The sequence below is a fragment of the Pituophis catenifer genome, unplaced genomic scaffold, assembly GCF_029215685.1.
Source record: "Pituophis catenifer annectens isolate HBS135680 unplaced genomic scaffold, rPitCat1.0.hap2 SCAF_9, whole genome shotgun sequence".
Classification (NCBI taxonomy): domain Eukaryota; kingdom Metazoa; phylum Chordata; class Lepidosauria; order Squamata; family Colubridae; genus Pituophis; species Pituophis catenifer.
In genome coordinates this window covers 20,128,427-20,148,998 of record NW_027256889.1, presented here as the reverse complement: position 1 = coordinate 20,148,998, position 20,572 = coordinate 20,128,427, and the positions used below count along the sequence as shown (strand labels likewise).

The 20,572-nt window shown below is 43.9% G+C and overlaps 1 long non-coding RNA gene across 2 annotated transcripts in view; it reads left to right on the top strand.

Moving 5' to 3' along the window:
* LOC139321296 (uncharacterized) overlaps nt 1–7,972 on the top strand; it is a 29,606-nt gene extending 21,634 nt beyond the window's left edge. Inside the window, exons 2-3 of one of the 2 annotated variants that reach the window (XR_011600768.1) lie at nt 6,437–6,521; nt 7,719–7,972. This is a non-coding gene — a long non-coding RNA (uncharacterized lncRNA). Of the gene's footprint in view, nt 1–6,436; nt 6,589–7,718 lie in introns of both variants that reach the window. The other variant, XR_011600767.1, reaches the window with a different exon arrangement.
* Nucleotides 7,973–20,572: the final 12,600 nt, after the last annotated feature.

The following is a 20,572-nucleotide window of genomic DNA, read 5'->3' as shown; positions in this document are numbered from 1 at the left end:
GGATAGATAGAGACAGACAGACAGACAGATAGACAGACAGACAGATGATATATAAACTCTATTTTATGCTGAGATTCTTAATCACTCAGATCTTCCAGGAAGGAGCAGCTGAAGGTAGGGAGCCGGTAGCTTTCCAGGTACTGATCTATAATTCCCAGCAACCCCTGCCAGCACTGAGCAGTGCTATGATGTGTCATTCTACTATCAACAGAAGGGACAAAGGACATTTCCCTACTTCTGGGTGCAAAATGGACCAAGGGTTCATTTTCCTTTCCCATCTTTGCCAAGCCACTTTGCGCCTTGACCTTGACTAAGCCTACCCATCCCATTAATCACAACATGGGTTGTTCAGCTTGAGTAAAATAAGCCATTCTGTTTGTACATCATGGTTTGTTGTTTTGTGTTGGGTGAGCCCAAGCAGTAGGATTTAATAAACTCTGATTTGAAACTCTTAATCCAGTGCAATGCCATCATTGCTAATCAGGCCCAGCCTGTGATCCATCTTCTAGCCTAAATCTTCAAGTGGAAAAATAATTAAACTATATAATTTCCAAAAGAGCCTTTGTTTAGAGAAGTATGCTTGGATCTGGTCATTTTTTTCTATGCATCACAATCTTATTTCCATTCTATAGCAACCCAGATTTTATGGCTTGCTCACAAAGAAAGTTCCAAAGGGACACCATAGAGAGGGAATGCTAAAAATTCTTCATCAAATGTCACAGCTTTCTCTTTTCTCCAGAAACATTTCCTGGGTTTTAGACCTTCAAAATGATAAAGTAAAACCATCCACCCTTATTATATTAATTGCAGGCATGATTTCTAGTTATTTCCACAGCATCATACATGTTCCATATGGAAGATTTTTTAAAATCTTGGCTCAAATTGCTGTCATATCTGTTATGGAGACTACAAGCATATATATTGGTCTGTTGTATAACAACTTTGGTGTTTTCCCGTATTTTTAATTCTGTATCTTTGTTTGATTGATCTGGGACCATAAATCAATCAATCAACCAACCAACCAACCACTAACCCTGGATAGGAATAAATTCATATTTTAAATCTATATTTTTTTAATGTTAAGGGACATAACTCCTTCAAGCTAAGCTCAACTTCCTCTCCTCCTCCTCCTCCTCTCCCTCCTCCTCCTCCTCCTCCTCCTCCTCCTCCTCCTCCTCCTCCTCCTCCTCCTCCTCCTCCTCCTCGTCAATTCTGCTGTCTTGGAATTTCCTGATGGGCAATGAGATTTAATTCTGGGGGTTCATCCACCTTAATTCAGGAAGATGGATAAGAGTGGACTGCATTTTAAAAAAAATTGTTCTGTGATGTCAATACCAGACAAAATTGCAGAATCTACAAGATGTGAAACTGGTATCATAGGATTTAATCTCAGGATCCCTCAGAGAAATTAATCTGATCCATCTATTGTAGTTTAGATTATAAGTACTGCCTTACATTCCTTGTGGTTTCCCATCTAAGAACTAACTCTGTCTCTTGGAGGTTGGACTAAAAGACCTCCTCTCAACCCTGGGATTCTATGATTTAGTCCAACTGACCAGCCAAGATCAGTTTAGTGTTGCCACCTATTTGGGCATAGCAAATCATCATAACAAATCAAAATAGAAATTCTATTCTATTCTATTCTATTCTATTCTATTCTATTCTATTCTATTCTATTCTATTCTATTCTATTCTATTCTATCATTTGTGTTTACCTGATTTTTCAGGCTCCTCTAAATCACATTCTCTCTTGTTTCCAAGATGGTTCCAAAGAAAATGTACTCATCAAACTGGCATTCTTGTTTCTGAGTTTCAGTTTATCTGCTGAGTAGAATTCTCGTAGTTATGTCCTTGCTCCATCATAAGGACAGAGCAAAGTATGACTCCTAGAGATCTGTTTCTATTAGGAGAACCCTGACAATCTTCAACCAGCTGGTGAAGGAAGCAGAGTTGGGCATGTGACTGTGGGATTAATCCATATTTTCATTTGCACAACGTACAAGACCAGTGTTTGGCAAATTGAAGAGGTCTAGACTTCAGCTTCCAGAATTCCTCTCTCTCCCTCTCCCTCCCCCCTCTGTTCTCTCTCTCTCTCTCTTTCCCTCTCTCCCTCTCCCTCCTTCTCTCCCTCTCTCCCTCTCCCTCTTCTATCTTCTCTCTCCCTCACTCTCTTCTCTCTTTTCTCTCTCTCTTTCCCTCTCTCCCTCTCCCTCCTTCTCTCCCTCTCCTTCCCTCTCTTCTCTCTTTTCTCTCTTTCCCCCTCTCCCTCTCTCCCTCTCCTATCTTCTCTCTCCCTCACTCTCTTCTCTCTCCCTCACTCTCTTCTCTCTTTTCTCTCTCTCTTTCCCTCTCCCTCTCCCTCCCTCTCTCCCTGATTCTTTTCTCTCCCTCTCCCTCCTTCTCTCCCTCACTCTCTTCTCTCTCTCTCACTCTCTTCTCTCTCTCTTTCCCTCTCCCTCTCCCTCCCTCTCTCCCTGATTCTTTTCTCTCTCTCTCTCTCTCTCTCTCTTTCTTCCCCTCTCTCTCCCTCCCTCTTTCTCTTCTCTCTTCTCTCTCTCCCACTAAGGTAATGGTTGGTTTTCCCCCCATGTTGAGCCGCAAGAGAACAGCTATGGCTGACAGCATCCCAAGGAGACCATTGAAAATAGCAGTAGCACTTAGACTTATATACCGCTTCATAGTGCTTTACGGCACTCTCTAAATTGTTTACAGAGTCAGGATCTTGCCCCCCCCTCCCCAACAATCTGGGACCCCATTTTACTGACCTTGGAAGGCTGAGTCAACTAGAGTGACTGGAGGGGAAGGAGATGGTCCAATAGAAGCTGAGCAAATGATGATGATGATGATGATGATGATGATGATGATGATGATGAACTCAAAGTGGCAAAAACATATCCAACAGGCCTTCCTCCTCATATTTTCCGCACAACAGCAACCTTGTGAGCTGGGTTGGGCTGAGAAAGATTGAGAAAGACCCTGAGAAAGGGTCACCCATTTGGTTTTCATGGCTAAGGCAGGACTCGAACTCACTGCTTTCTAGTCCGGTGCCTTAACCACTAGACCAAACTGGTTCACTCTAAAAGCATCAACAACTAGCTAATCATTGAAATGGCCTGGCCCATGTTGTGTTGGGAAAAGAGGGGAAAACACCACTTTGAAACTGGAACAGCTAATGTTACTTGCTTCCTCATGGGCTGGAGAAGAATTGAAGGCCTGATCTTGAGAACATGGTTTTAAAGAAAAACAGTCAAATTTCTCCTGGGTATTTTGGAAGGGAAAATGCAGAAAAGTATACAATATATCATATTACACATACTAAGGGCAAGTAGAATTGTGATAGCACAAAATTGGAAACAATCAGACACCCCTCCGGATCAAATCATAATAAAAAAAAATACAAATGTGCAGAGATGGACAGATTATCTATGGAAATGAAGGAGAAGGAGACACCGAGTACTATTTAATATGGAATAAATGGTATTCCTGGCTGAAGAGTAAACATAAAACTTAAGGGATGTTTTTGTTATTGAGACCGAATTGTGAATAGAAATCAAGATAATTTAAATAAAGATGTAAGTTTAAGATAGAGATATTTAGAAGTAGAATTTGTGTAAAGAGGTTAAATAGGTTTGAGATACCGATGCAGAAAAGTTGTTATTAGTATTGAAATTTTGATATGTTTGTTTTTGGTTGTTTATATTTTTTGTTTTGTGTTTGTGTGTGTGTGTGTGTGTGTGTTTTCCTTGCTTTTCTTATGTATTATGTTTCTTTTTGTACTGTGTATTTTAATCTTTGGAAATTTAATAAATATTATTTTTTTAAAAAAAGAAAGAAAAACAGTCACTACAATTTAAGAACATCTGAACTCTGCTCTCTCCCATCCTCAGTCAAGCCTTAACTCTTCTTTCAAAGAAATTCAATTTACAACTGAAGTTTGTATAATAATCACAAGAAATTATCTGCAGAATTCCTGTGATTATTATGTAATCTTCAGATGTAAATGATTCTTGATCTGCCAGGGACCTTTTTAAACAATTTATTGCCTCTTTTATCATATCTTAAGTGTCCAGCATCTAGTTTACGATTGGGAAAAGCCGGAAGATGATTTATTTAATAACCAGGTGATTTGAGTATAGGAATTAATTTTAACTGCTGTTGGGAGGAGACGAGCTGAGGTAAAACAAGGGAAGGCATCAGGGAGGGATTTAAGGCAGCTCAATGGGGAGAAATGGTGTGTGTGGGGGGCATTGTATCTATTTTTGACATAAATTGTGTAATCAGGGCGATGACATTGTGATGCACACAATTTCTCTTGCCAATCCCAGCCAACACATCTGGAGGGGAATTTGAAAGAAAAATTAGGTTGGAGGGATCTTGGAATGTGTGACTGCGTGGTGAGGTGGGGGCCAAAGGAGGAAGGCAATCTTCACCTTGTGGTGAGATGGGCAGCAAACAAATTTAACAAGCAAATAAATAATCCTTAAATAAAACTAAACTGTGGATTTGATCAATTTCGTGATTCGGTACAGGTGGTCCTTGACTTACACCCATTTGTTTAGCGACCGTTCAAAGTTACAATGCCACTGAAACTTATGACCGGTCCTTGCGCTTAAAGCCAACACAGTCCTAGGCTGCCTAAACAGAGGGATAGAATCAAGATCATGTGAAGTGTTAATACTACTTTATAATGCCTTGGTAAGGCCACACTTGGAATACTGCATTCAGTTTTGGTTGCCACAATGTAAAAAAGATGTGGAGACTCTAGAAAGAGTGCAGAGAAGAGCAACAAAGAGGATTAGGGGAGTGGAAGCTAAAACATATGAAGAACGGTGGCTGGAATTGGATATGTCTAGTTTAATGAAAAGAAGGACCGGGATGACATGTTAGCACTGTTCCGATATCCCAGGGGCTGCCACAAAGAAGACGGAATCAAACTATTCTCCAAAGTACCTGAAGGCAGGACAAGAAGCTCTGGATGGAAACTAATCAAAGAGAGAAGCAATCTGGAATTAAGGAGAAATTTCCTGACAGTTAATTAATTAACTTTTTTTACTTTACTTTACTTTTATTTGATTTATATACTGCCCTACTCCCGAAGGACTCAGGGCGGTGCACAGCCAACAATAAAATACATACATACAAAATTTAAAAAGCAGAAATAAAATCAAATTAAATAGTTTTGGCCCAGACAGATTAAAACCCCAATCAATTTAAAACAAATTTAAACATTTGAATATTTAAAAATACTAAAAAATATTAAAAATTAAAAAAATTTTAAAAAGAGGGAGAAAATTAGACCAGGCCTGCCTGGTGAAACTGTCAGGAAATTAAACAATTAATCAGTGGAACAACTTGCTTCCAGAAGTTGTGAAGTTGCTCCAACACTGGAAGTTTTTAAGAAAAGACTGGGCAATCATTTGTCTGAAATGGTATAGGGTTTTCTGCCAGAGCAGGGGGTTGGACTAGAAGACCTCCAAGGGCCCTTCCGAATCTGTTATTCTGTTCTGTTATAACAGCAACATCACAGCACCCCCACAATCATATGATCAATACAGGGGTGAAATCTACTTACCTTCCCTACCGGCTCGGAAGTGCACGTGCCGTGTGTCGTGCACACGTGGACATGCGCAAACCCTTCTGCGCATGCACAGAGGGTAAAAAACAGGTTATTTCCTGGTTAAAAGCAGGAAGTAGCGATGACTGGGCAGGTGGGCGGAGCCTCACACTGCCGTCACTACTGGTTCTCTGAACCACCCGCTGCCATCGCTACCAGTTCGGTCGAACCGAGCCAAACTGGTAGCATTTCACCCCTGGATCAATACAGTATTTGGGCTCTTGGCCATTGACAAAAAGTGAAGTCAATGGGGGAAGCCCGATTCGTGACTCGCTTAACAACTGCAATGATTCGCTTAACAACAGTGGCAAACAACTCTCTTGTTTAGCAGTGGAAATTCTGGTCCCAATTGTGGTTGTAAGGCGAGGATTAATTGTATTTAGATAAAGATATTTGGAAGCTAAGTTCACTCAATATGCTTACCTGGTTCCTGAACTAAAAATTGTTCCCTGGTTAAGGTTAATCCAACAGAGTGGATTCTCATGATATGCTCAACCACCAAAGTAGAAAATCACCCTTATCAAGATCACCAAACACAATTTTGCAAACGCAGCTGCTAGATCTGAAACTGATCCAGTAAAGCATGTTTTGTGAAAACATCTATATTTTAGCCTCACCGTTTGCTGAATCAAATGTGTTTCAGGAGTCAGATTTATCTCTGGGATGTTGTCACCATCTTACGCAAGGTATTTCTCATTTGCATCCTCAGCTTGCCTGTCTGTGAAATGGGTTTATCTGGATCAGAAAACTGAAAGGTTCTGAGGCTCGGCATTCCCTCAGGCTTAGCCTTGAGTTCAGGTTCTCGCTGTTTTCATCTTACAGCTTGGTTTTCCTGTGAAATGGATCCATGGTGGCTTCATCACCAACAGCAGTCATTGTCTGAAGGGGCCACTCTCAAGCCGAGGAGGTATGTCTGAGGGCACCCATGACATTTTCTATTTCAAAATTCCTGAGACGCCCACCTGCTCTTAAAGGTTAGAGGCCTCTTTTGCTTTTCAAAGGGAGCTTGATTATGTCATTTATTTATTTATTTATTTATTTATTCCAGTTCTAAAATCAATGACTCTAGTCAGCTTTCCATTCAAAATTCATTCTTTTTTTATTTTATTTTTTTTATTAATTAAATTTCTATACCGCCCTTCTCCAAATAGGACTCAGGGCGGTGCACAGCCTAAGTAAAAACAGAGCATACAAAATTTAAAAAACAGTATTAAAATAATTAAATATTTTGGCCGTAAATTAAAACAACCCAATTTAAAATCAATTTAAAATTTAGCTCTTGGAGGTTTCCCTTTAATAATAATAACTTTGTTGTCATTGTATGTGTATACACAGTATACCCATACAACGAAATTCACTTAACACCCAAAGACCAGGTCCAACACACATAACAATCCCCAACACCCCCCCCACCCACCACAAATTCCCCACCCCTAAACCACCCAGACATCCACACAACAGACCAAGTAATGCTGTCCAACAGCTCACTGATGGTGGCCTTTAGTTTATTTATTTATTATCAGACTTATATGCCGCCCTTTCTCCACAAGGACTCAGGATGGCTCACAGCAATAAACAACAAATCCAATTAAAATTCAACAATAAAAACTAAAATTCCCATTAAAACCCCATTCAGTCCAGGCCAGCTTGACGAAACAGCCATGTTTTAAGGTCACGGCGAAAGGAGCGAAGGTCGGGGGCTACCCGGAGCTCCAAGGGGAGCTGATTCCAGAGGGTAGGTGCACCCACAGAGAAGGCTCTCTCCCTAGGGGCCGTCAGCCGACATTGTTTGGCTGATGGGACCCCAAGTAGGCCCTCTCTATGTGAGCACATGGGGCGATGGGGAGCTATTGCTGGCCGCAGGTGATCCGCCAAATACCCCGGGCCTAAGCCATGTAGGGCTTTATAGGTAATCACCAGCACCTTGAACCTCACCTGGTGGGCAACCGGTAACCAATGCAGGTCACGCAGGAGGGGTGTGACATGGGAGCATCGGGACACTCCCATCACTTTAGTTCATTGTTGAGTGCAATTATAGCTCTGGGATAAAAACTATTCAGAAAACGTGTGGTCCAAGTTTTAATTGTTCTGTATCTTCTGCCAGAAGGCAACAGTCCAAAAAGATTGTAAGCAGGATGGGAAGAGTCTCTGAAAATGTTGTGCAACTTCTTCAAACAGCGAGATGCGAAGATGTCGTCCAGGGCTGGTAGCTGGAATCCGATGATATTCTGATGAGCCCGTCAAATCAAGATGGCAGCCATGATGGAAGAAACACATATACACACACACAAAACTCCAGCCATATCTTGGCTTTATTATTATTTATTTTATTCATTACATTTATTTATTTTTTTTGCTGTCCATCTTCCCTACAAGGGTATGCTTACAAGTTATAAAAGGAATGAAAATAATTAAAATGATAAAATTAATAAAACAAGACAGATTGAAAGAAGATTATTAAAAGCTGTACTATTGCCCCATCACAGCTGCCATCTTGACTTTCTGGACCGCCTCGGCCAAATCTTGTCTTCCATTCTCTGCTTTGATTCTGTTTTCTTTGCAGGGCGTTCGGTGACTGGTGATGGAAATCCACGGCAGAACAGCCAGCCCCGGCTGTTTCCCGTCTCTCCCTCCTGAGTCTACATACTTCTTCATATGCCCATATGGAATCGGACGGCTATGGAATGTTAAGAAGTATGTATCTTTGGGATAGATTGTGAGCGTGGAGCGTTCTCACCCCTCGGACTCCGGGGACGGCAGGCCGCTGCAGGAAAGAAGGCAGCCAGCAGACAGATCTGGTTTTCTTGTGCTCCTGGGGCTGGTAAAAAGGAACCAGATCGACTGGCGACTGATTTGGTCCCCTTCAACCAGCTGGGGGGGCACAAACAGCTTCTGGGGTCTTCTGTACACCCACCTTAGGCGTCCACAGAAGGGGCAGAAAACTTTGAAGGTGCAGCATCTTCCTTCCTTCCTTCCTTCCTTCCTTCCTTCCTTCCTTCCTTCCTTCCTTCCTTCCTTCCTTCCTTCTTCCCTCCTTCCTTTCTTCCTCCTCCCATCCATCTTCCTTCCTTTCTTCCTTCTTTATTTTTTATTTTTATTTTATTAGTCATATTTCTATGCCACCCACTCTCCGAGGACTCTGGGCGGCTTACACCAAAGACAGTATACTAAATAGCATATTGCCCCCAACAATCTGGGTCCTCATTTTACCCACCTCAGAAGGATGGAAGGCTGAGTCAACCTTGAGCCAGTGAGATTTGATCCGCTGATCTGCTGAACTAGCAGTCAGCTGAAGTAGCTGCAGTACTGCACTCTAACCACTGCGCCACCTCCCTCCCTCCCTTCTTCCTTCCTTCCTCCTTCCCCTCCCTCTCCTTCCTTCCTTCCTCCTCCCATCCATCTTTCTTCCTTTCTTCCCTCCCTCGCTCCTTCCTTCCTTCCTTCCTTCCTTCCTTCCTTCCTTCCTTCCTTCCTTCCTCCCTCCCTCCCTCCCTCCCTCCTTCCTTCCTTCCTTCCTCCTCCCATCCATCTTCCTTCCTTTCTTCCTTCTTCCCTCCCTCCCTCCTTCCCTTCCTTCCTTTTCCACACTGAGATGATAAACTCAATGGATAACCTTAAATGAATCTTTAAAAGCTAAAAACCAAGTGCCAAGGGAAGAAACATAAACCAAAAAAATTAGACAAGGTGCAGAAATAAAAATCTGAAGAGAGTACATATAGGAAATATCATCTGGTCTTTTAAAGCAACTTAACATTTAAAAAGAGTAGATAAACTTTGGAAGTGGGTCCCCAGCTATCTGGCTTACTGCATTGGGCCACCTGTATCCCAGGCAGGCCCCTTTTCAGCTCCTGAAAGTTTGCAATGCAAAAATATGGCAGCAGGATTCTCAGAGGGATTGAAAATGAAACAAAAAGCAAAGAGGCTATTTTATTTTTTAGTAGCCTCCTTCTGATATCTCCCAAAGTGAGGGAGCTCAGGCCCTTCAGTGTCTCTCTGATCAATGCTTTGAAGAACAGACTTTAAAAAACACCTCAGTGTAGAAACTTCCCTCTCAAGCTACCGTATTTTTTGGAGTATAAGACACACCTTAGTTTTTGGAGAAACAAGCTGATTGGCAGGCGGACTGGCCTCCCAGAATGCCCCCAATCAGCTGTTCCCAGAGGTGAATTTTAGCAACAGGTTCCTTGGTTGTGAGCTCTGAGCCTTGCTTTTTTTTTTTTTTTTTTTTTTGCTTTTTTTCTGCCTCTGAAACTTCTGAAACTCTGTTTCAGAAAAAACTTTTTTTCCTGCCTCTGAAAGCCTCCAAAACAGCTTCAGAAAAAAAAAGCCTCTGAAGCTCTGTTTGGGGGCTTCTTTTCTGAAGCTTCGTTTCTGATGTTTTTTTCAGCCCTGAAACCTCCTTTTGAGAAGCTGGGCGGGGCTACATTCGGAGTATAAGACGCACCCAGATTTTCACCCTCTTTTTGGGGGGAAAAAGGTGAGTCTTATACTCTGAAAAATACGGTAGTTGTGAATCACAAAGAAGCCAATGAACATCTTTTCCCATTCTTGCACCTCTGGCTCCTCCATTGTAGGTCTAAGCATCTGCAGGTAACACTCACCTGTCTCTTTCTGTCCTGCAGCTTCTTTTTCCAGTCAGAATCCAAACTGGAAGCTCATGGACATACAAGATTGGGTGGTGTTTTAATTTGATTTGCTATTGAAACTCTGGAAAGATCTGCACTTGTATTCTTTTTATCACATTCTTATTACACTCTATTGCCATAAAGCTTATCATATTACCAGCGCTATCATAAATGAGAGAACAGATGCCAGATGCCTTACCGATCATACTGCAGTCTTTTTTTCCCCTGAATAGTGTTCATAATCCAGAAGAAAAGGCATCCATTTCACATCTGAAGCAAAGGAAATCACCATAAATTTTGACAAGAGCTAGCAAGGGAAGGTTGTCTGGGTTGAACTACATTTCCTTGTTGTCCCTTCCAGCTCTACAATTCTACAATGTTATCATCTGAATTCTTGCAAGGAGTCAAGATTTTAGTGATCGCAGCTGATAATATAGCTAATACAATATTTTAAAATAAGACCGGATACTTAAATCGCCCACCCCAGCAAACATTTCCACCCAGGTATTTCTAACCAAACCTGTTCCCAATTGGTTGGGCATTATTTCTTCCAGACTGTCTCATCGGCTTCTGAAAGCACCGAGTGCACCAAAGAACTAAGAAGGTTGGTACAACCAGAAGCTTCCAGGAGGAGAAACTCAGAAGTACCTCCTACCCCCACCCAAAACCAGAAGATCAATGGTGAACATGGAAGCTTCTTCACAAATTCTCAAAGTGGCTCAAAAACGTCTGTGCCACAACAACCAAATTTCGCAGGTCTAAGACAAAAACTCTGATAGAATAGAATAGAATTCTTTATTGGCCAAGTGTGATTGGACACATAAGGAATTTGGTGTATACGCTCTCAGTGTACATAAAAGAAAAGATACATTCGTCAAGAATCATAAGGTACAACACTTAATGATAGTCATAGGCAGTGGTGGGATTCAAGTAATTTAACAACCGGTTCTCTGCCCTAATGATTTCTTCCAAAAACCAGTTTGCCAAACTGCTCAGAAAGTTAACAACCGGTTCTCCCGAAGTGGTGCGAACTGGCTGAATTCCATCACTGGTCATAGGGTACAAATAAGCAATCAAATCATACTAGGAAACAATATCAATCGTAAGGATACAAGCAACAAAGTTACAGTCATGCAGTCATAAGTGGGAGGAGATGGGTGATAGGAACGATGAGAAGACTAATAGTAATAGTAATGCAGACTTAGTGAATAGTTTGATAGTATTGAGGGAATTATTTATTTAGCAGAGTGATGCACCTAGTAGTGGCTGAAGCTGCCATGGATAAACAAGACCAAGAACAGAGTGCCAGTGCCCACCTAGGGACATTCACAGGAGGGGAAATGTCAAAAATAAATCAAGAGGTTACAAGCAACAGCCCAATTAAAACCTTGCCCTTACTTACAAGTTCCATGGGAGGAACTTCAGTCAAATGGCCAAGGTTGATGCCATTATAGTTTTTACTCTCTCTGGTGGACACCCCTGTGCCCTGGCCCCCATATTTCAGGTCAAGAAATCCATCTCTACCAAAGCACACCAGAAAGAGAGGTAAGGGTTTTTATTTTCATTGGATTGTACTTGGATTATTAGATTCTGCATTAAGTGAATCTTCATTCATTCATTCTAGGGCTTCTTTTCTTTCTTCAAGGGTGGTCTTTGAATCTTTGACTGCCGACTTCTGGTTAATTGCAAAAAATCTCTGAGCCCCTGTGTAAAGCCCTGACATGAATAGGGAGGAAAATGCTGGTCTCCTACTCTCTTGACTAGCACTAGTGCAACCAACACGCTGTTGTGCGGCCAACTCACAGCTGTCCAATAGGGAAAAAAGCAGTTTGTGTTGGGGATACGACAGGGGTGAAATTAAAACATTTCCCCTGCCGGTTCTGTGGGCGTGGCTTGTTGGGGGGAGGTCATGTGATTAGGCATGGCTAACTCGACATCACTCACATCGAGGCGCTCCTCACCAGCCCCTCCCCTCCCAGCCAGTCCTTGTCGCGAATGGCAGGAAAATGGGGAAGGGAATATTCCTGCCTACCATCCTTCCCTCAGTCTGGGCTGAGATTGAGGAATGGATGAAAGGCAGGAAAATCCCCTTCCCCATTTTCCTGCCTTTCACAAAAAAAACTGCTCCATTCCAGCTTATCCCCCTCCCCCCAATCCCCCTCCCTCCTGGGGACTACCTTAAAAGGAACAGGTTGCAGCAGCTCTGTTGTGAATGGAGGGAGAAAAGTTAGCATTCTCTCTGCTGCATTTAACATTGAATTCTGTGGAATATCAAGCGGCCAGAAGAAGTGAGCGGCGACCAGGTGGGGCCAAGGAAGGGTAATTACTACTGGTTTGGCGAACTGATGCCCATAATCCCTAGCGGTTCGTTCGAACCGGTCTGAACCGGTAGGATTTCACTCCTGGGATACGGCCATGAATTCAGTGACCAAGATCATAGATGTCTCAATGATAAGATCATAGGAGGTCATCAATCTTCTTCCTCCTATGAAGACTTCCCACTTTCTGCGAATCAAGCCAGTGATTTCCTTCAGCCATTCATAACAGCAATAATGAGAGAGTCACTGAATGCCTGAGGATTCAGTTGTCTGTCTTGCATTGCCCCCTAGTAAATGGCCATAGAGGGAACTGCAGGGCATAAAGGATTGAAGGGCGCAGTTGTGTTATCTGCATACCTCATTGCATTGACTGCAATCTGGATATTATAGTTCAGGGGTCTCCAACTTTGGCAACGTTAAGACTTGTGGACTTCAACTCCCAGAATTCCTCAGCCAGCAAAGCAAAGCTGGCTGAGGAATTCTGGGAGTTGAAGTCCACAAGTCTTAATGTTGCCAAGGTTGGAGACTCCTGCTTAATTTCACCAGTGTGGTAGACGGTGCTAGTTCTGAGATCATGTCTCTGGTTTCCGGTTCTTGATGTTCAGAATATAGAATAATAGAGTTGGAGGGGATCCAACTCTAGTCCGAGTCCCTTAAGGAGCAGAAGACCCTATACCTTTCTGGACAAATGTCCATCCAATTTCTTCTTAAAAACCTACAATGATGGAGCACCAACAATTTCCAGGGGTAAGCTGTTCCACTGATTGATTGTTTTCACTGACAGGAAATTTCTTCTTAATTCTAGGTTGGATCTCTCTTTGATGAGTTTCCATCTGTGACTTCTTGTCTTGTCCTCAGGTGCTTTGGAGAATAGGTTGATCCCCCCCCTCTTCTCTACGACGGCCCTTCAGATATTGGAAGACTGCTATCATGTTACCCCTAGTTGTTCTTTTCATTAGACTGGACGTACCTTGTTCCCTCAATCGCTTATTGTATGGTTCAGCCTCCAGTCTCCTAATCATTTTCGTTGCTCTTCTCTGCAGTCCTCCTAGGACAGTGATGGCTAACCTTTTTGCTGTCGCGTGCCAAAAGCCTGGGCGGCATGGGGGGGGTCGCCCGTGTGTGTGTCCACACCCATAATTCAATGCCCCCCGTGTCCCCCCCCTTTTGGCATGTGATGGCAAAAAGATTACCGGTGAGCCTGGTAGGCACGTTTTTCACCCTCTCCAGGCTCCAGGGGCTTTCTTGGAGCCTGGGGAGAGTGAAAACGGCCTCCCTCACCCCTGCCCGGAAGCCCTCCAGAGGCTGGAAAAGGCCCATTTCCTGGCTTCCGGTAGGTCCAGAAGGCCCGAGAATCAGCTGGAGCTGAGCTAGGGCGATGCTTGCGTGCCCGCAGATATGGTTCCAAGTGCCACCTGTGGCATGTGTGATATAGGTTCGCCATCCCGGTCCTAGGATCTCAACATCTTTTTTCTATAGTGATGACCAGAACTAGATGCAGTATTCCAAGGATGGTCTTACCAATGCAGTATAAAGCAGTACTAACACTTCCCGTGATCTTAATATCATCCCTCTGTTGGTAGCCAAGGAGTACATTGGCAAACTGCTGGCTCATACTTAAGTGGTTGTCCACTAGGATACTTAGATCCAGGGGTGGGCTTCAAAAATTTTAGCAAGGAGTTCTCTGCCCGGTTGCTGGGTGGGCATGGCCATGGTGGGCGTGGCCTAGTTGGCCTCCTGCACCATGGCAGGGGGGGGACGTTTTTGCCCTCCCTGGGCTCCGGAGGCTTTCCTTGAGCCTCCAGGAGGGCGAAAATGGCCTCCTCAGTCTCCAGAGGCCCTCTGGAGGCTGGAAATGGGCCTCTTTCTGGCCTTCCTGAACTTCCAGTAGTCTCATTTTTCGCCCTCCCCGAGCCTCCACGTCTGCCCTGCACCAAAACGGGCTGCGTGGGGATTCCTGGGAGGCAGTGGTGGGTTTCAAATTTTTTTACTACCGGTTCTGTGGGCGTGGCTTGGTGGGCATGGGAAGGATACTGTAAAATCCCCATTCCCCCCCACTCCAGGGGAAGATTACTACAAAATCCCCATTTCCTCCCGATCAGCTGGGACTCGGGAAGCAAAGAATAGATGGGGGCGGGGCCAGTCAGAGGTGGTGTTTAGCGGTTCTCCAAACTACTGAAAATTTCCTCTGCCGGTTCTCCAGAACTGGTCAGAACCTGCTGAAACTCACCTCTGCTGGGAGGGGTAGGGCGGGGTGGGCAGGGCCAGCCAGGAGTGGGATTTGGGGGTTCTCCAAACTGCACAGAATCTTAGGCTCTCCGAAACCCCTGCAAACCCCTAGCAGCCCACTCCTGCCCAGATCCCTCTCACAGTTACTGCTGTTGAGCCAAGTGATAGATAATAAGTGTAGGACCACTGAGACAGGACAAGGATTTTGCAGCTTTGAGAGAGCCCAGATTCTGCACTACATGGCTTCCTTTGAAAATAGTTACAACAGATCCAGTTGTATCTTAGCAGGATGGCAGGTTCATACAATATGCTAAGAGAATCAGCTAGAGCAGGGGTCAGCAACCTGCAGCTCTGGAGCCGCATGTGGCTCTTTCACCCCTCTGCTGCAGCTCCCTGTCATTCAAAATATGCATCACAACCACCAATGTGCGACACCTGCCAGCATGCAATTTATTACCCCGGTAGGCCAACCATGGATAAATCCAAGAAAAGAAAAAAGTTTAGAAGAAAACAGAATGTTTAATTCAACTACGTAGGCTAGTTTTGTGGCCGCTCAAGAAATAGTCAGGCACGGGAAGGGTTTTTGTGGCTCCCGGTTTTTTCTTTTCTGTGGGAAACGGGTCCAAATGGCTCTTTGAGTGTTTAAGGTTGCAGGCCCCTGGGCTAGAGTGTCCTTCAACATCCTGAGCCGAGCCTTCCAACCTCTTTTTATAAGCTTAGACTCAGGATGCTGTGTGAATGCAGCCACTGGATGGCAGCATCGTTCCTTATTAAGGACACAGACTGCCTAAACTGAAAAGATTTTAAAAAAATAGTTTGACATATGAAATATTCCTTGTTCCACAGCTTGGCTTCTTATATTCTCCCTTCCATCCGATGGCCAAACTTTGAGGGGCCAGAGGCCATCATTAGCCATGTTTAGCAGCTGATCAGAGTGAACATGACAATGATACCTAGTCAACCAGGGAGTTGTCATATGTACAGTTTAGGGACTAAACTCCATGCTGGCTGGAGAATTCTGGGAATTGAAGTCCACCCATCTTCAAGTTGCCATGGGTAAGAAACAATCAGAGGTGGGTTTCAGCAGGTTCTGACCAGTTCTGGAGAACCGGTAGCAGAAATTTTGAGTAGTTCGGAGAACCGGTAAATATCACTTCTGACTGGCCCCAACCAGTGGTGGGTTCCTCCCGGTTCGGTCCGGTTCGGCCGAGCCGGTAGTGGTGACGATATGACATCACCGAACCGGTTCTCCCCCCCCCACCCTCCCACATTATTCTTACCTTTTATTTGGTCCCACCCCCAATCTATTGCTGCCTCCTGAGTCCCAGCTGATGACTAGAGGGAAAAAAACTGTTTAAACTCTTGCTGCGGGGTTTCAAAGGGCCGCCCTACAGCTGATCAGTGTTAAAAGCAAACAAATGAGTTGGGCCATAAGTGCGAGGACTGGTCGTAAGTGCGAGGACCTTCCAGAAATGACTGACCAGCTAGCCATGCCCACCTAGTCACATGACCTCCAAGCCACACCCACAAAATACGCCACGCCCACAGAACCGGTAGTAAAAAAATTTAGAACCCACCCCTGGCCCCATCCCCATCTATTCTCTGCCTCCCGAGTTCCAGCTGATCGGCAGGAAATGGGGATTTTGCAGTATCCTTCCCCTGCCATGCCCATCAAGCCACGCCCAGTAGTAAAAAACGGTAGTAAAAAAAAATTGAATCCCACTACTGGAAACAATGGTCTAGATTCTAGAATAAATGCTAGGTTCTTTTTGATGTTTGATGAGCTTAGGGCTACCTGATCTGAGCTATAAAAATCAAGATAACAACTATATGTCAGCAAATGCTGATGAAAGAGTGAGGAAATATTGAGTAGCTCCACAATCTGCTCTTCTCCCAATATTTTTATATTTTTTTCTATTAGTTTTACAAGTACTTGTTATCATTTTAAGGCTTTTACTAAGAGTACTATTTGTAATTGTCTTGTAAATATTGTTTTTTAGCTTTCTGGTACACCACTCAGAGTCACTTTTCTCTGAACTGGGCAGGCAAATAAATTGAACGAATAAATAAAATTTAAAAAACAGCAATTTCTGTATCTTTTTACTGCTTTTGGTGGTAGCTTGGATTTTTTTTTTTCAGTACAAACATGGTAGTCCGAGGGAAGACAGGCGTTCTTTTCTATTCTCTGTTGAGGCCGGCCAGTCCTAAATAAAAAAGAGAAATTCAGTACAATACAATACTGTGTCATATTTAACACAGATTATAGGAAAGCAGTTTTCTTGAAAACAGGAATGCCAGCAGGGAGGTCAAAAAACGTTGGCTGGGGAATTCTGGGAGTTGAAGTTCACCTATCATCTTCAAATTCCCGATTTTGAGAAACACTGCCCAAGATTGTCTCTTTATTCTGCCTACCAGAGGTGGATTTCAGCAGGTTCTGACCAGTTCTGGAGAACCAGTAGCAGAAATTTTGAGTAGTTCGGAGAGCCGGTAGTAAAAATTCTGACTGGCCCCGCCCCCATCTATTCTCTGCCTCCCAAGTCCCAGCTGATCGGGAGGAAATGCGGATTTTGCAGGAACCTTCCCCTGGATTGGGAGGGAATGGAGATTTTGCAGTATCCTTCCCCTGGAGTGGGGTGGGAATGGAGATTTTACAGTATTCTTCCCCTGCCATGCCCACCAAGCCATGCCCTGCCCACCAAGCCACACCCACAGAACCGGTAGTGAAAAATTTTGAAACCTACCACTGCTGCCTACCTATCCTGCACTGACTGCAAAATTCTGCAAGCTTATTTTGAAAAGGATCATAAGGAACTGGGGATAAACCTTGCAGATCTCATGATGGCCACTGGAAGGCAACCTAAACTACACGTTCTCCAAAAATCTATTTAACATTTAGCTACCTGCACAGATGGTCCACCTAGATGTCATTGAGCTGCAGCTCCCATCAGCTTCAACCAATATGGTCAGTGCTGAGAGATGCTAGGAGGAATCACTCACCCACATATGTCAATCCTCAGTGGTGGGTCTGTGTACAGTCTTGATCAAAAAAGCAGATGGTAGCTGTCACCAACCTAATGCCCTCCAGATATGTTGGACTATAATTTCAGAATTAGCAGCCCATGTAATTATGGCTAAGCGGTAATGAATATTACATTCTGGCATTCCTGGAAATTAATCACTTGAGTGGTACAAGATGCGAAGAAGTTTCCTCCAGGCTTAAGACACTTTCTGGATCTGAAGATACCAGGAGGTGCCCAGCTGAGAAATGCATCCATCATTTCTAGATCTTGCTTCTTGCACGGTCAACTTTAGAATCTCAGCTGTGTTGCTGTGATGGAATGTAGTCTGGATTCCCAGGAAGGAGGAGCTGCATTTCAGAGGAACAAGAGACAGCAAAGTTTAGATGATTGGGAGGAAGAGAATCAAGATAGCTTCTCCCTAAAAGTTCTCAGAGTATGTCTTTAATGCAGTGGGGGAATTCAATTTTTTTTACTACCGGTTCTGTGGGCGTGGTTTGGTGGGTGTGGTGTGGCTTGGTGGGCGTGGCTTGGTGGGCATGGCAGGGGAAGGATACTGCAAAATTCCCATTCCCACCCCACTCTGGGGCCAGCCAGAGGTGGTATTTGCTGGTTCTCCGAACTACTCAAAATTTCCGCTACCAGTTCTCCAGAACCTGTCAGAACCTGCTGAATAGCACCCCTGCTTTAATGATGCAAGGAGATGCTTTACTTTGGCAAGATTTCTGTCTATAGGTGAGGAAGACAAAGGGAAACTGCTTAGATGTAACTCTGCATGTCTTTCTTGGTTTTGGGGGGGGGGTCATGCTGACAATTGCTCCATCAAACCTAAGGAGACACACATGCCAAAGCTTTGAGCTATTCTGACCTGGGGGATAAGGGGCAAGGGAGATCCAAACACACAGTTGTGGCAGTGGTGGGATTCAAAATATTTTACTACTAGTTCTGTGGGCATGGTTTGGTGGGCGTGGCTTGGTGGGTGTGGAAGGGCAAGGATACTGTAAAATCTCCATTTCCTCCCAATTAGCTGGGACTCAAGAGGCAGAGAATAGATGGGGGCGGGGCCAGTCAGAGGTGGTATTTACCAGTTCTCCGAACTACTCAAAATTTCCACTACCGGTTCTCCAGAACTGGTCAGAACCTGTTGAAACCCACCTCTGGGATTAACCCATCTAGTTGTGTTTCCTGTTTGGTCTACCTGGGAAGGCTATTTTTGTCAGGTATGCCAAGAAAGATAATGAATCTCCCTCTTCCTCTTCCCTAAATTGTTCTCCTTTTCAATTGTCCATGTCCTCTTTTACTTGTTGAAGGATCTACAATAGGGATCCAGGCTATTATCTAAAGGTATGGAGATTCTTAGTTAGAAATTGTAACTAAGGGGAAGGATACTGCAAAATCCCCATTTCCTCCCGATCAGCTGGGACTCGGTAGACAGAGAATAGATGGAGGCGGGGCCAGTCAGAGGTGGTATTTACAGGTCCTCCAAACTACTCAAAATTTCCACTACCGGTTCTCCAGAACTGATCAGAACCTGCTGAAACCCACCTCTGTGTTGTGATGATCCTACCTGCAATTCCAAGATTCCATCACTGATTGCATGTGATAACCACATCATAATATTGGTTGCATCACTTTTTCCTATAAACAAGACGCTTTCCAACTGCAATGGCATGCTGTCTCGGAGAGGATCCCAAAAGCTGACGGTATGGAAAGAATATTCAAGGAAATGGAAACATCCCTTCATGTTTTTTGACAGGCTGGAGAAACGGTTAGACGTCAAGTGGATGCGGGAGAACATGCCATACATTTCTGGCCAATAACTGGCCACCGGTTGGCCGGCATGTTCTCAATGTTTGGCTATTGCCGCACAAGGACAAGCAAAAGTTGGGTCTGGATTTCAAACTCATTTAAAACAAGTCTCATCTTCATAGTATTCCTATGTCCAGGAAGATCTGGAATGGTCACTGATTTTCAAGACCCTGCGGGATTTTGAAGACCCCACCGGAAGATGAACAGAACAGAATAACAGAGTTGGATGGGACCTTGGAGATCTTCTAGTCCAACCCCCTGCTCAAGCAGGAGACCCTGTACCATTTCAGACAAGTGGCCGTCCAAGCTCTTCTTAAAAGTCTCCAATGATGGAGCATCCACAATTTCTGAAGGCAAGCTGTTCCACCAATTAATTGTTCTCATTGTCCAGAAATTCCTCTTTAGTTCTGGGTTGCTTCTCTCCTTGATTAGTTCCCATCCATTGCTTCTTGTCCTGCTTTCAAGTGCTTTTGAAAGTAGGTTGACCCCCTCTTCTTTGTGGCAACCCCATTGCTATCATGTCATCCCTAGTCCTTCTTTCTTTTCACTAGACTAGACAAACCCAATTCCGGTAACTGTTCTTCAACCCCTTAATCATCTTCGTTGCTTCCCATTACCATATTTTTGCACCACACACTTTCTCTCCATTGTTAAATCAACCCATTTTCTGGGTTTACACGGAACTCTAAATCACTAACTAATCAAACCGTTAAAGACTTTTGTTAATTAAATGTGGATGAGGGGGTGGAAGTGGAGGAGACATTTATCACGATTGCAGAAGTCACAGCATTGGGTGAGGTAGTTAATTCCTACAGAAAGGGAATTAGAAAGCAATCTTATTAGGTTTACAGAAGTGGGATGAGAAGAATGAACAGAGACACATGCCAAGTCTATCGCTTAGGAGACCAAGAACAAATGAAGAAAGGAATTGGAGCAAGATCGACTAGGCAGTGGGACTTG